An 18596-nucleotide genomic window follows, 5' to 3' on the forward strand; every position below is an offset into this window, starting at 1 on the left:
ATCTCCCTCACCAACTTCAAACATCAGCTATCCGAGCAGCTAACCGATCGCTGCAGCTGTACATAGTCTATAGGTAAATAGCTCACCCTTTTTCACCTACCTCATTCCCATATTGTTTCTATACTGTTTTTATTTATTTACTTTTCTGCTCTTTTGCACACCAATATCTCTACCTGTACATGCCCATCTGATCATTTGTCACTCCAGTGTTAATCTGCAAAATTGTACTATTCGCCTACCTCCTCATGCCTTTTGCACACATTGTATATAGACTGCCCATTTTTTTCTACTGTGTTATTGACTTGCCAATTGTTTACTCCATGTGTAACTCTGTGTTGTCTGTTCACACTGCTATGCTTTATCTTGGCCAGGGGTTGCAAATGAGAACTTGTTCTCAACTAGCCTACCTGGTTAAATAAAGGTGAAATAAAAAAAATAAAAAAATTATGGCTACAGACATGAGTGCTAAGGGTTGGTAGTCATTTATGCAGGTTATCTTTGTGTTCTTGGTCACAGGGACTATGGTAGTCTGCTTGAAACATGTTGGTATTCCTGACTCCGACAGGGAGAGGTTGAAAATGTCCGTGAAGACACTTGCCAGTTGGTCAACGCATGCTCGGAGTACACGTCCTGGTAATCTGTCTGGCCCTGCGGCCTTGTGAATGTTGGGATTCGAGATGGTCCGTGATCTGTTTGTTGACTTGGCTTTCGAAGACCTTAGATAGGCAGGGCAGGATGGATATAGGTCTGTAACAGTTTGGGTCCAGGGTGTCTCCCCTTTGAAGAGGGGGATGACCGCGGCAGCTTTCCAATCCTTGGGGATTTCAGACGATACGAAAGAGAAGTTGAACAGGCTGGCTGGTAATAGAGGTTGCGACAATGGCGGCAGATAGTTTCAGAAATAGAGGGTCCAGATTGTCAAGCCCAGCTGATTTGTATGGGTCGGAAGCTGTTGGCCAAGGTTGCCAGGAAGAAGGCATGGCCAGCCGTTGAGAAATGCTTGTTGAAGTTTTCGATTATCATGGATTTATCGGTGGTGACCGTGTTACCTGCAGTGGGCAGCTGGGAGGAGGTGCTCTTGTTCTCCATGGACTATACAGCGTCCCAGAACTTTTTGGAGTGATTGGTTCCTGCGTGTATTGGTTCCTGACTTCCCTGAACAGTTGCATATCGCGGGGACTATTCGATGCTATTGCACTCTGCCACAGGATGTTTTTGTGCTGGTCGAGGGCAGTCAGGTCTGGAGTGAACCAAGGGCTGTATCTGTTCTTAGTTCTGCATTTTTTGAACGGAACATGTTTATCTAAGATGGTGAGGAAGTTACTTTTAAAGAATGACCAGGCATCCTCGACTGACGGGATGAGGTCAATATCCTTCCAGGATACCCGGGCCAGGTCGATTAGAAAGGCCTGCTTGCAGAAGTGTTTTAGGGAGCGTTTGACAGTGATGAGGGGTGGTCGTTTGACCACGGACCCATTACGGATGCAGGCAATGACGCAGTGATCGCTGAGATCCTGATTGAAGACAGCGGAGGTGTATTTCGAGGGCCAGTTGGTCAGGATAATGTCTATGAAGGTGCCCATGTTTACAGATTTAGGGTTGTACCTGGTGGGTTCCTTGATGATTTGTGTGAGATTGAGGGCATCTATCTTAGATTGTAGGATGGCTGGGGTGTTATTAAGCATATCCCAGTTTAGGTCACCTAACAGAACAAACTCTGAAGCTAGATGGGGGGCAATCAATTCACAAATGGTGTCCAGGGCACAGCTGGGAGCTGAGGGGGTTCTGGAGCAGGCAGCAACAGTGAGAGACGTATTTCTGGAGAGATTAATTTTTAAATTAGAAGTTCGATCTGTTTGGGTAGAGACCTGGAAAGTAAGCCTGCAAAGTAATGTCAATCTCTGCAGTAGACTGCAACTCCTCCCCCTTTGCAACTCCTCCCCCTTTGCAACTCCTCCCCCTTTGCAACTCCTCCCCCTTTGCAACTCCTCCCCCTTTGGCAGTTCTATCTTGACGGAAAGTGTTATAGTTGGGTATGGAAATCGTTGGTGGCCTTCCTGAGCCAGGATTCAGACACGGCAGGGACATCAGGGTTGGCAGAGTAGTGTGCTAAAGCAGTGAGTAAAACAAACTTAGGGAGGAGGCTTCTGATGTTGACATGCATGAAACCAAGGCTTTTTCAATCACAGAAGTCAACAAATGAGGGTGCCTGGGGACATGCAGGGCCTGGGTTTACCCCCTAAGCCCAGGCACTGGGTGACGATAAGAGAGGTTGTATCTCTGGACATTCTGGTTATAATGGGTGAGGTCACCGCATGTGTGGGAGGTGGGACAAAGGAGGTATCAGGGGTATGAAGAGTGGAACTAGGGGCTCCATTGTAAACTAAAACAAGGATAACTAACCTGAACAACAGTATACAAGGCATATTGACATTTGGGAGAGACATACAGCGAGGCATACAGTAATCACAGGTGTTGATTGGGAGAGCTAGCTAAAACAACAGGTTAGACAACAACAGCTAGTTAGCTAACACAACAACAGCAGGTAAAATGGCGATGACTAGGCAGAGAGGGTCGGATTAACTACACACAGAGCCTGAGTTCGCGGCTGGGGCCGACAGATAAAAACATAAATAAACAGAATGGAGTACCGTGATTAATGGACAGTCCAGCAGGCATCAGCTATGTAGCCAAGCGATCACAGTGTCCAGCAGGCATCAGCTATGTAGCCAAGTGATCACAGTGTCCAGCAGGCATCAGCTATGTAGCCAAGTGATCACAGTGTCCAGCAGGCATCAGCTATGTAGCCAAGTGATCACAGTGTCCAGCAGGCATCAGCTATGTAGCCAAGTGATCACAGTGTCCAGCAGGCATCAGCTATGTAGCCAAGCGATCACAGTGTCCAGCAGGCATCAGCTATGTAGCCAAGTGATCACAGTGTCCAGCAGGCATCAGCTATGTAGCCAAGTGATCACAGTGTCCAGCAGGCATCAGCTATGTAGCCAAGTGATCACAGTGTCCAGCAGGCATCAGCTATGTAGCCAAGTGATCACAGTGTCCAGCAGGCATCAGCTATGTAGCCAAGTGATCACAGTGTCCAGCAGGCATCAGCTATGTAGCCAAGTGATCACAGTGTCCAGCAGGCATCAGCTATGTAGATCACAGTGTGATCACAGTGTGATCAGCAGGCATCAGCTATGTAGCCAAGTGATCACAGTGTCCAGCAGGCATCAGCTATGTAGCCAAGTGATCACAGTGTCCAGGGGCATCAGCTATGTAGCCAAGTGATCACAGTGTCCAGGGGGCATCAGCTATGTAGCCAAGTGATCACAGTGTCCAGCAGGCATCAGCTATGTAGCCAAGTGATCACAGTGTCCAGGGGGCATCAGTGATCACAGTGTCCAGGGCATCAGCTATGTAGCCAAGTGATCACAGTGTCCAGCAGGCATCAGCTATGTAGCCATCACAGTGTCCAGCAGGCATCAGCTATGTAGCCAATCATAGTGTCCAGCAGGCATAGGTAAGTGATCACAGTGTCCAGGGGGCATCAGCTATGTAGCCAAGTGATCACAGTGTCCAGGGGGCATCAGCTATGTAGCCAAGTGATCATAGTGTCCAGCAGGCATCAGCTATGTAGCCAAGTGATCACAGTGTCCAGCAGGCATCAGCTATGTAGCCAAGCGATCACAGTGTCCAGCAGGCATCAGCTATGTAGCCAAGTGATCATAGTGTCCAGCAGGCATCAGCTATGTAGGTAAGTGATCACAGTGTCCAGGGGGCATCAGCTATGTAGCCAAGTGATCACAGTGTCCAGGGGGCATCAGCTATGTAGCCAAGTGATCATAGTGTCCAGCAGGCATCAGCTATGTAGCCAAGCGATCACAGTGTCCAGCAGGCATCAGCTATGTAGCCAAGCGATCACAGTGTCCAGCAGGCATCAGCTATGTAGCCAAGTGATCATAGTGTCCAGCAGGCATCAGCTATGTAGCCAAGCGATCACAGTGTCCAGGGGGCATCAGCTATGTAGCCAAGTGATCATAGTGTTCAGGGGGCATCAGCTATGTAGCCAAGTGATCATAGTGTCCAGGGGGCATCAGTAGATGGAACAGGGAAGCCGCCACTACGCTAGCACGTGGGCGACACAGCGTTTAAAGTTAGTAGCCCGGGGGTGGTCTGCTCAGACGGAGGCCGGTTGAAGGCACAGCGGATGGAGTATTCGTCGGAGTATTCGTCGCCGTAACCGACTTCAGTGGGCAAATGTTCACCTTCGATGGCCACTGGCACGCTGGAGAAATGTTCTCTTCCGGGATGAATCCCGGGTTTGAACTGTACCGGGCAGATGGCAGACAAGGTGTGGGCGAGCAGTTTGCTGATGTGAACATAGTGCCCCATGGTGGCAGTGGGGTTATGGTATGGGTAAATTGAATTGCCAGAGATACCATGACGAGATCCTGATCAACTCATGCTGCCAAACATACCCTCGTGAAACTGACCATGCTCCCGATCCTCGACTTCGGTGATGTCATCTATAAAATAGCCTCCAACACTCTACTCAGCAAACGGGATGCAGTCTATCACAGTGCCATCCGTTTTGTCACCAAAGCCCCATACACTACCCACCACTGCGACCTGTACGCTCTCGTTGGTTGGCCCTCGCATCACATTCGTCGCCAAACTTACTGGCTACAGGTCATCTATAAGTCTCTGCTCGGTAAAACCCCGCCTTATCTCAGCTCACTGGTCACCATAGCAGCACCCACTCGTAGCACACGCTCCAGCATGTATATCTCACTGGTCACCCCCAAAGCCAATTCCTCCTTTGGTCGTCTTTCCTTCCAGTTCTCTGCTGCCAATGACTGGAACGAATTGCAAAAATCTCTGAAGCTGGAGACTCACATCTCCCATCTTAACATACCTCATTTGTAGTCACTGTATATAGACTTTTTGTTTTCTTTTGTTCTACTGTATTATTGACGGTATGTTTTGTTTACTCCATGTGTAACTCTGTGTTGTTGTTTGTATCGGACTGCTTTGCTTTATCTTGGCCAGGTCACAGTTGTAAATGAGAACTTGTTCTCAACTAGCCTACCTGGTTAAATAAAGGTGTTCTCAACTAGCCTACCTGGTTAAATAAAGGTGTTCTCAACTAGCCTACCTGGTTAAATAAAGGTGTTCTCAACTATCCTACCTGGTTAAATAAAGGTGTTCTCAACTAGCCTACCTGGTTAAATAAAGGTGTTCTCAACTGGCCTACCTGGCTAAATAAAGGTGTTCTCAACTAGCCTACCTGGTTAAATAAAGGTGTTCTCAACTGGCCTACCTGGTTAAATAAAGGTGTTCTCAACTGGCCTACCTGGCTAAATAAAGGTGTTCTCAACTAGCCTACCTGGTTAAATAAAGGTGTTCTCAACTAGCCTACCTGGTTAAATAAAGGTGTTCTCAACTATCCTACCTGGTTAAATAAAGGTGTTCTCAACTGGCCTACCTGGTTAAATAAAGGTGTTCTCAACTGGCCTACCTGGTTAAATAAAGGTGTTCTCAACTGGCCTACCTGGTTAAATAAAGGTGTTCTCAACTGGCCTACCTGGTTAAATAAAGGTGTTCTCAACTAGCTAAATAAAGGTGTTATACCTGGTTAAATAAAGGTGTTCTCAACTAGCCTACCTGGTTAAATAAAGGTGTTCTCAACTATCCTACCTGGTTAAATAAAGGTGTTCTCAACTGGCCTACCTGGTTAAATAGAGGTGTTCTCAACTGGCCTACCTGGTTAAATAAAGGTGTTCTCAACTAGCCTACCTGGTTAAATAAAGGTGTTCTCAACTAGCCTACCTGGTTAAAGAGAGGTGTTCTCAACTGGCCTACCTGGTTAAATAGAGGTGTTCTCAACTAGCCTACCTGGTTAAATAAAGGTGTTCTCAACTAGCCTACCTGGTTAAATAAAGGTGTTCTCAACTAGGTTACCTGGTTAAATAAAGGTGTTCTCAACTAGCCTACCTGGTTAAATAAAGGTGTTCTCAACTAGCTTACCTGGTTAAATAAAGGTGTTCTCAACTGGCCTACCTGGTTAAATAGAGGTGTTCTCAACTGGCCTACCTGGTTAAATAGAGGTGTTCTCAACTAGCCTACCTGGTTAAATAAAGGTGTTCTCAACTAGCCTACCTCGTTAAATAAAGGTGTTCTCAACTAGGTTACCTGGTTAAATAAAGGTGAAATACATGTTTTTTAAACTCTGTGAAGGAGATGTGTCGCGCTGCACGAGGCAAACGGTGGTCACACCAGATACTGACAGGTTTTCTGATCCACACCCCTATCTGTTTTAAACTGTTCTCTTTGACCAACAGATGCACATCTGTATTCCCAGTCCTGTGAAATCCATAGATTAGGACCTAATGAATTTATTACACTGATTTCCTTATGAACTGTAACTCAGTAGAATCTTTGAAATGGTTGGTTGCTTTTCTGTTTTAGTTCAGTATACCTTGGTATGTTTTATGTCTGTCTGACTGTCCCTGTCCCACTCTCCCCCATCTCCAGTATGTTCTGCAGTGCGTGTGACGGGCTATGTGATAAGATCTGTGATGAGAAGGTCATTGACTCCGTGGACGCAGCCCAGTCTCTGAAGGGATGTACCGTCGTCAAGGGCAACCTACAAATCAACATCCGCAGAGGACGTAAGTACCTGTTATAGTACAGTTATATATCACTACCTGTTATAGTACAGTTATATATCACTACCTGTTATAGTACAGTTATATATCACTGCTTGTTATAGTAGGGTATATTATACATATCACTACCTGTTATAGTACAGTTATATATCACTACCTGTTATAGTAGGGTAGTTATATATCACTACCTGTTATAGTAGGGTATATTATATATCACTACCTGTTATAGTAGTATATTATATATCACTACCTGTTATAGTACAGTATATTATATATCACTACCTGTTATAGTAGGGTTATAGTTATATATCACTACCTGTTATAGTACAGTTATATATCACTACCTGTTATAGTACAGTTATATATCACTACCTGTTATAGTAGGGTTATATTATATATCACTACCTGTTATAGTAGGGTATATTATATATCACTACCTGTTATAGTACAGTTATATATCACTACCTGTTATATCACTGCCTGTTATAGTACAGTTATATATCACTGCCTGTTATAGTATATTATATATCACTACCTGTTATAGTACAGTTATATATCACTACCTGTTATAGTACAGTTATATATCACTGCCTGTTATAGTACAGTTATATATCACTACCTGTTATAGTACAGTTATATATCACTGCCTGTTATAGTACAGTTATATATCACTACCTGTTATAGTACAGTTATATATCACTACCTGTTATAGTACAGTTATATATCACTACCTGTTATAGTAGGGTATATTATATATCACTATATAGTATATATATCACTACCTGTTATAGTACAGTTATATATCACTACCTGTTATAGTACAGTTATATATCACTACCTGTTATAGTACAGTTATATATCACTACCTGTTATAGTACAGTTATATATCACTACCTGTTATAGTACAGTTATATATCACTACCTGTTATAGTACAGTTATATATCACTACCTGTTATAGTACAGTTATATATCACTACCTGTTATAGTAGTTATATATCACAGTTATATATCACTACCTGTTATAGTACAGTTATATATCACTACCTGTTATAGTAGGGTATATTATATATCACTACCTGTTATAGTACATATTATATATCACTACCTGTTATAGTACAGTTATATATCACTACCTGTTATAGTAGGGTATATTATATATCACTACCTGTTATAGTACAGGGTATATTATATATCACTACCTGTTATAGTAGGGTATATTATATATCACTACCTGTTATAGTACAGTTATATATCACTACCTGTTATAGTACAGTTATATATATCACTGCCTGTTATAGTACAGTTATATATCACTACCTGTTATAGTAGTATATTTATATATCACTACCTGTTATAGTACAGTTATATATCACTACCTGTTATAGTACAGTTATATATCACTACCTGTTATAGTAGGGTATATTATATATCACTACCTGTTATAGTAGGGTATAGTTATATATCACTACCTGTTATAGTACAGTTATATATCACTACCTGTTATAGTACAGTTATATATCACTGCCTGTTATAGTACAGTTATATATCACTACCTGTTATAGTACAGTTATATATCACTACCTGTTATAGTAGGGTATATTATATATATCACTACCTGTTATAGTACAGTTATATATCACTACCTGTTATAGTACAGTTATATATCACTACCTGTTATAGTACAGTTATATATCACTACCTGTTATAGTAGGGTATATTATATATATCACTACCTGTTATAGTACAGTTATATATCACTACCTGTTATAGTACAGTTATATATCACTACCTGTTATAGTAGGGTATATTATATATCACTGCCTGTTATAGTACAGTTATATATCACTACCTGTTATAGTACAGTTATATATCACTACCTGTTATAGTAGGGTATATTATATATATCACTGCCTGTTATAGTACAGTTATATATCACTACCTGTTATAGTACAGTTATATATCACTACCTGTTATAGTAGGGTATATTATATATCACTGCCTGTTATAGTACAGTTATATATCACTACCTGTTATAGTACAGTTATATATCACTACCTGTTATAGTACAGTTATATATCACTACCTGTTATAGTACAGTTATATATCACTACCTGTTATAGTACAGTTATATATCACTACCTGTTATAGTACAGTTATATATCACTACCTGTTATAGTACAGTTATATATCACTACCTGTTATAGTACAGTTATATATCACTACCTGTTATAGTACAGTTATATATCACTACCTGTTATAGTAGGTATATTTATATATCACTACCTGTTATAGTAGGGTATATTATATATATCACTACCTGTTATAGTACAGTTATATATCACTACCTGTTATAGTACAGTTATATATCACTACCTGTTATAGTACAGTTATATATCACTACCTGTTATAGTACAGTTATATATCACTGCCTGTTATAGTACAGTTATATATCACTACCTGTTATAGTACAGTTATATATCACTACCTGTTATAGTACAGTTATATACCACTACCTGTTATAGTACAGTTATATATCACTACCTGTTATAGTACAGTTATATATCACTACCTGTTATAGTACAGTTATATATCACTACCTGTTATAGTACAGTTATATATCACTACCTGTTATAGTACATATTATATATCACTACCTGTTATAGTACAGTTATATATCACTACCTGTTATAGTACAGTTATATATCACTACCTGTTATAGTACAGTTATATATCACTACCTGTTATAGTACAGTTATATATCACTACCTGTTAGTAGGGGTTATATATCACTACCTGTTATTATATATCACTACCTGTTATAGTACAGTTATATATCACTACCTGTTATAGTACAGTTATATATCACTACCTGTTATAGTAGTTATATATCACTGCCTGTTATATATATACTACCTGTTATAGTACAGTTATATATCACTACCTGTTATAGTAGGGTATATTATATATCACTACCTGTTATAGTACAGTTATATATCACTACCTGTTATAGTACAGTTATATATCACTACCTGTTATAGTACAGTTATATATCACTACCTGTTATAGTAGGGTATATTATATATCACTACCTGTTATAGTAGGGTTATAGTATTATATATCACTACCTGTTATAGTACAGTTATATATCACTACCTGTTATAGTACAGTTATTATATATCACTACCTGTTATAGTAGGGTATATTATATATCACTACCTGTTATAGTACAGTTATATATCACTACCTGTTATAGTACAGTTATATATCACTACCTGTTATAGTACAGTTATATATCACTACCTGTTATAGTACAGTTATATATCACTACCTGTTATAGTAGGGTATATTATATATCACTACCTGTTATAGTACAGTTATATATCACTACCTGTTATAGTACAGTTATATATCACTACCTGTTATAGTATAGTTATATATCACTACCTGTTATAGTACAGTTATATATCACTGCCTGTTATAGTAGGGTATATTATATATCACTACCTGTTATAGTAGTATATTATATATCACTACCTGTTATAGTACAGTTATATATCACTACCTGTTATAGTAGGGTATATTATATATCACTACCTGTTATAGTACAGTTATATATCACTACCTGTTATAGTACAGTTATATATCACTACCTGTTATAGTACAGTTATATATCACTGCCTGTTATAGTACAGTTATATATCACTACCTGTTATAGTACAGTTATATATCACTACCTGTTATAGTAGGGTATATTATATATCACTACCTGTTATAGTACAGTTATATATCACTACCTGTTATAGTACAGTTATATATCACTACCTGTTATAGTAGGGTTATATATCACTACCTGTTATAGTACAGTTATATATCACTACCTGTTTATAGTACAGTTATATATCACTACCTGTTATAGTACAGTTATATATCACTACCTGTTATAGTAGGGTATATATATCACTACCTGTTATAGTACAGTTATATATCACTACCTGTTATAGTACAGTTATATATCACTACCTGTTATAGTACAGTTATATATCACTACCTGTTATAGTAGGGTATAGTTATATATCACTACCTGTTATAGTACAGTTATATATCACTACCTGTTATAGTAGGGGTATATTATATATCACTACCTGTTATAGTACAGTTATATATCACTACCTGTTATAGTACAGTTATATATCACTACCTGTTATAGTACAGTTATATATCACTGCCTGTTATAGTACAGTTATATATCACTACCTGTTATAGTACAGTTATATATCACTACCTGTTATAGTACAGTTATATATCACTACCTGTTATAGTACAGTTATATATCACTACCTGTTATAGTACAGTTATATATCACTACCTGTTATAGTACAGTTATATATCACTACCTGTTATAGTAGGGTATATTATATATCACTACCTGTTATAGTACAGTATATTATACCTGTTATAGTCACTACCTGTTATAGTACAGTTATATATCACTACCTGTTATAGTACAGTTATATATCACTACCTGTTATAGTACAGTTATATATCACTACCTGTTATAGTACAGTTATATATCACTACCTGTTATAGTACAGTTATATATCACTACCTGTTATAGTACAGTTATATATCACTACCTGTTATAGTACAGTTATATATCACTACCTGTTTTAGTAGGGTTATATATCACTACCTGTTATAGTAGGGTATATTATATATCACTACCTGTTATAGTACAGTTATATATCACTACCTGTTATAGTACACCTGTTATATTATATATCACTACCTGTTATAGTACAGTTATATATCACTACCTGTTATAGTAGGGTATATATATCACTGCCTGTTATAGTAGGGTATATTATATATCACTACCTGTTATAGTACAGTTATATATCACTACCTGTTATAGTAGGCCTGTTATAGTTATATATCACTACCTGTTATAGTACAGTTATATATCACTACCTGTTATAGTACAGTTATATATCACTACCTGTTATAGTAGGGTAGTTATATATCACTACCTGTTATAGTACAGTTATATATCACTGCCTGTTATAGTACAGTTATATATCACTACCTGTTATAGTACAGTTATATATCACTACACCTGTTATAGTAGGGTATATTATATATCACTACCTGTTATAGTACAGTTATATATCACTACCTGTTATAGTACAGTTATATATATATATCACTACCTGTTATAGTACAGTTATATATCACTACCTGTTATAGTAGGGTACAGTTATATATCACTACCTGTTATAGTACAGTTATATATCAGTTATATATCACTACCTGTTATAGTAGTTATATATCACTACCTGTTATAGTAGGGTAGTTATATATCACTACCTGTTATAGTACAGTTATATATCACTACCTGTTATAGTACAGTTATATATCACTACCTGTTATAGTACAGTTATATATCACTACCTGTTATAGTAGGGTATATTATATATCACTACCTGTTATAGTACAGTTATATATCACTACCTGTTATAGTAGGGTATATTATATATCACTACCTGTTATAGTACAGTTATATATCACTACCTGTTATAGTACAGTTATATATCACTACCTGTTATAGTACAGTTATATATCACTACCTGTTATAGTACAGTTATATATCACTACCTGTTATAGTAGGGTTATATATTATATATCACTACCTGTTATAGTACAGTTATATATCACTACCTGTTATAGTACAGTTATATATCACTACCTGTTATAGTACAGTATATTATATATATCACTACCTGTTATAGTACAGTATATTATATATCACTACCTGTTATAGTACAGTTATATATCACTACCTGTTATAGTACATATTATATATCACTGCCTGTTATAGGGTATATTATATATCACTACCTGTTATAGTACAGTTATATATCACTACCTGTTATAGTAGGGTATATTATATATCACTACCTGTTATAGTACAGTTATTATATATCACTACCTGTTATAGTACAGTTATATATCACTACCTGTTATAGTAGGGTATATTATATATCACTACCTGTTATAGTACAGTTATATATCACTACCTGTTATAGTACAGTTATATATCACTACCTGTTATAGTAGGGTATATTATATATCACAGTTATAGTACAGTTATATATCACTACCTGTTATAGTAGGGTATATTATATATCACTACCTGTTATAGTACAGTTATATATCACTACCTGTTATAGTACAGTTATATATCACTACCTGTTATAGTACAGTTATATATCACTACCTGTTTATAGTACAGTTATATATCACTACCTGTTATAGTACAGTTATATATCACTACCTGTTATAGTAGGGTATATTATATATCACTACCTGTTATAGTACAGTTATATATCACTACCTGTTATAGTACAGTTATATATCACTACCTGTTATAGTAGTACCTGGTACAGTTATATATCACTACCTGTTATAGTTATATATCACTACCTGTTATAGTACAGTTATATATCACTGCCTGTTATAGTACAGTTATATATCACTACCTGTTATAGTAGGGTATATTATATATCACTACCTGTTATAGTACAGTTATATATCACTGCCTGTTATAGTACAGTTATATATCACTACCTGTTATAGTAGGGTATATTATATATCACTACCTGTTATAGTACAGTTATATATCACTACCTGTTATAGTAGTATATTATATATCACTACCTGTTATAGTAGTTATATATCACTACCTGTTATAGTACAGTTATATATCACTACCTGTTATAGTACAGTTATATATCACTACCTGTTATAGTACAGTTATATATCACTACCTGTTTATACAGTTATATATCACTGCCTGTTATAGTACAGTTATATATCACTGCCTGTTATAGTACAGTTATATATCACTACCTGTTATAGTACAGTTATATATCACTACCTGTTATAGTACAGTTATATATCACTACCTGTTATAGTACAGTTATATATCACTACCTGTTATAGTACAGTTATATATCACTACCTGTTATAGTAGGGTATATTATATATCACTACCTGTTATAGTAGGGTATATTATATATCACTACCTGTTATAGTACAGTTATATATCACTACCTGTTATAGTACAGTTATATATCACTACCTGTTATAGTACAGTTATATATCACTGCCTGTTATAGTACAGTTATATATCACTACCTGTTATAGTACAGTTATATATCACTGCCTGTTATAGTAGTATATTATATATGAGCCTGGTATATTATATATCACTACCTGTTATAGTACAGTTATATATCACTACCTGTTATAGTAGGGTATATTATATATCACTACCTGTTATAGTAGGGTATATTTATATATCACTACCTGTTATAGTACAGTTATATATCACTACCTGTTATAGTACAGTTATATATCACTACCTGTTATAGTACAGTTATATATCACTACCTGTTATAGTAGGGTATATTATATATCACTACCTGTTATAGTAGGGTATATATTATATATCACTACCTGTTATAGTACAGTTATATATCACTACCTGTTATAGTAGGGTATATTATATATCACTACCTGTTATAGTACAGTTATATATCACTACCTGTTATAGTACATATTATATATCACTGCCTGTTATAGTACAGTTATATATCACTACCTGTTATAGTACAGTTATATATCACTACCTGTTATAGTACAGTTATATATCACTACCTGTTATAGTACAGTTATATATATCACTACCTGTTATAGTACAGTTATATATCACTACCTGTTATAGTAGGGTAGTTATATATCACTACCTGTTATAGTACAGTTATATATCACTACCTGTTATAGTACAGTTATATATCACTACCTGTTATAGTACAGTTATATATCACTACCTGTTATAGTAGGGTATATTATATATCACTACCTGTATAGTTATAGGGTATATTATATATATCACTACCTGTTATAGTACAGTTATATATCACTACCTGTTATAGTACAGTTATATATCACTACCTGTTATAGTACAGTTATATATCACTACCTGTTATAGTACAGTTATATATCACACCTGTTATAGTACAGTTATATATCACTACCTGTTATAGTACAGTTATATATCACTACCTGTTATAGTACAGTTATATATCACTACCTGTTATAGTACAGTTATATATCACTACCTGTTATAGTATCAGTTATTAGTTATATATCACTACCTGTTATAGTAGGGTATATTATATATCACTACCTGTTATAGTACAGTTATATATCACTACCTGTTATAGTACAGTTATATATCACTACCTGTTATAGTACAGTTATATATCACTACCTGTTATTATAGTACAGTTATATATCACTACCTGTTATAGTACAGTTATATATCACTACCTGTTATAGTACAGTTATATATCACTACCTGTTATAGTCAGTTATATATCACTACCTGTTATAGTACAGTTATATATCACTACCTGTTATAGTACAGTTATATATCACTACCTGTTATAGTACAGTTATATATCACTACCAGGGTATAGTTATATATCACTACCTGTTATAGTACAGTTATATATCACTACCTGTTATAGTACAGTTATATATCACTACCTGTTATAGTAGGCCTGTTATAGTACAGTTATATATCACTACCTGTTATAGTACAGTTATATATCACTGCCTGTTATAGTACAGTTATATATCACTACCTGTTATAGTAGGGTATATTATATATCACTACCTGTTATAGTAGGGTATATTATATATATCACTACCTGTTATAGTACAGTTATATATCACTACCTGTTATAGTACAGTTATATATCACTGCCTGTTATAGTAGGGTATATTATATATCACTACCTGTTATAGTAGGGTAGTTATATATCACTGCCTGTTATAGTAGGGTATATTATATATCACTACCTGTTATAGTACAGTTATATATCACTACCTGTTATAGTACAGTTATATATCACTACCTGTTTATACAGTATATATCACTATATAGTTATATATCACTGCCACTACCTGTGTTATAGTAGTTATATATCACTACCTGGTATAGTTATATATCACTACCTGTTATAGTAGGGTATAGTTATATATCACTACCTGTTATAGTACAGTTATATATCACTGCCTGTTATAGTACAGTTATATATCACTACCTGTTATAGTAGGGTATATTATATATCACTACCTGTTATAGTACAGTTATATATCACTACCTGTTATAGTACAGTTATATATCACTACCTGTTATAGTAGGGTTATAGTAGTTATATATCACTACCTGTTATAGTACAGTTATATATCACTACCTGTTATAGTACAGTTATATATCACTACCTGTTATAGTACAGTTATATATCACTACCTGTTATAGTAGGGTATATTATATATCACTACCTGTTATAGTACAGTTATATATCACTACCTGTTATAGTACAGTTATATATCACTGCCTGTTATAGTAGAACAGTTATATATCACTGCCTGTTATAGTACAGTAAAGATCCCCAGTTATATATCACTGCCTGTTATAGTACAGTTATATATCACTACCTGTTATAGGGTACAGTTATATATCACTGCCTGTTATAGTACAGTTATATATCACTACCTGTTATAGTACAGTTATACATCACTACCTGTTATAGTACAGTTATATATCACTAGTTATAGTAGGGTATATTATATATCACTACCTGTTATAGAAGGGTAGTATTATATATCACTACCTGTTATAGTACAGTTATATATCACTACCTGTTATAGTACAGTTATATATCACTGCCTGTTATAGTAGGGTATATTATACATATCACTACCTGTTATAGTAGGGAACAGTGAGAGGCAACGATCCTAACTCCTTTCTCCTCTCCTCCTCTAGAGAACAGTGACAGGCAACGATCCTAACTCCTGTCTCCTCTCCTCCTCTAGAGAACAGTGACAGGCAATGATCCTAACTCCTGTCTCCTCCTCTAGAGAACAGTGACAGGCAACGATCCTAACTCCTGTCTCCTCTCCTCCTCTAGAGAACAGTGACAGGCAACGATCCTAACTCCTGTCTCCTCTCCTCCTCTAGAGAACAGTGACAGGCAACGATCCTAACTCCTGTCTCCCTCCTCCTCTAGAGAACAGTGACAGGCAACGATCCTAACTCCTGTCTCCTCTCCTCCTCTAGAGAACAGTGACAGGCTACGATCCTAACTCCTGTCTCCTCCTCTAGAGAACAGTGACAGGCAACGATCCTAACTCCTGTCTCCTCCTCTAGAGAACAGTGACAGGCAACGATCCTAACTCCTGTCTCCTCTCCTCCTCTAGAGAACAGTGACAGGCAACGATCCTAACTCCTGTCTCCTCCTCTAGAGAACAGTGACAGGCAACGATCCTAACTCCTGTCTCCTCCTCTAGAGAACATAGTGTCTGAGCTGGAGAGTTTCATGGGATTGATCCAGACAGTGACTGGCTACGTGAGAATCAGACACTCTCAGACGCTGGGCTCCCTGTCCTTCCTCAAGAGCCTCCGCTACATCAATGGAGAGGATCTGATGGACGAGTATGTTACCACATTATTATGGATCCTCATTCATCCTCATCCTCATTCATCCTCATCCTCGTTCCCCCAGCTACCACTACTACTACTACTACTACTACTACTACTGACTACTACTACTACTACTACTACTACTACTACTGCTACACTACTACTACTACTACTACTGCTGACTCCTACTCCTCTACCACTACCACTACTACTAACTACTGCTCCTACTACTACTACTACTACTACTACTACCACTACTCCTAACTCCTGTCTACTACTACTACTACCACCACCTTGACCCACCCTCCCTCCTCTTCCTCCTCTTCCTCTTCCTGGGGTTTATTATGGATCCTCATTCATCCTCATCCTCCTCCCCACTACTACTACTACTACTACTACTGCTACTGCTACTACTACTACTACTACTACTCTGTCTACTACTACTACTACTACACTGACTGTTACTGCTACTACCTAACCACTACTGCTCACTGGGGCATTATGATCCTGACACTACTACTACCTCACCACTACCAGCTACTGCTACTACTGCTACTACCCCTACTACTACTACTACTACTACTACTACTACTACTACTGCTACTACTGCTACTACTGCTAACACTGCTACCACTACTACTACTACTACCACCACCTTGACCCACCCTCCCTCCTCTTCCTCCTCTTCCTCTTCCTGGGGTTTATTATGGATCCTCATTCATCCTCATCCTCGTTCCCCCAGCTACTACAGCACTACTACTACTACTACTACTAATACTAGTTACTGCTATACTACTACTACTACTACCTTACTGCTACTGCCACCCTACTACTCCTGCTACCACTCCTCCTGACTGGCTCTACTTCTGTCTCCTCCTCTTTATTATGGATCCCCACTAGTTCCTCTGCTGACAGCAGCTACTCTTCCTGGGGTTTATTATGGATCCCCTGCTTCCTACCAAGGCAGCTACTCTTCCTGGGGTTACTACTATGGTGTCTACTACTACTAAGGCAGCACTACTACTACTACTACTACTACTACTACTACTACCACCACCTTGACCCACCCTCCTCCTCTTCCTCCTCTTCCTCTTCCTGGGGTTTATTATGGATCCCCATTAGTTCCTGTTGTCAAGGCAGCAGCTACTCTTCCTGGGGTTTATTATGGATCCCCATTAGTTCCTGCCAAGGCAGCAGCTACTCTTCCTGGGGTTTATTATGGATCCCCATTAGTTCCTGCTGCCAAGGCAGCAGCTACTCTTCCTGGGGTTTATTATGGATCCCCATTGGTTCCTGTCAAGGCAGCAGCTACTCTTCCTGGGGTTTATTATGGATCCCCATTAGTTCCTGCCAAGGCAGCAGCTACTCTTCCTGG

The 18596-nt window shown here is 37.5% G+C and overlaps 1 pseudogene; it reads left to right on the top strand.

Annotated features, from left to right (window-relative positions):
• Nucleotides 1-18596, top strand: part of LOC118382016 (insulin-like growth factor 1 receptor) — a 132447-nt pseudogene that overhangs the window by 53325 nt on the left and 60526 nt on the right.

This window comes from Oncorhynchus keta, unplaced genomic scaffold (genome assembly GCF_023373465.1).
Source record: "Oncorhynchus keta strain PuntledgeMale-10-30-2019 unplaced genomic scaffold, Oket_V2 Un_contig_5851_pilon_pilon, whole genome shotgun sequence".
Classification (NCBI taxonomy): domain Eukaryota; kingdom Metazoa; phylum Chordata; class Actinopteri; order Salmoniformes; family Salmonidae; genus Oncorhynchus; species Oncorhynchus keta.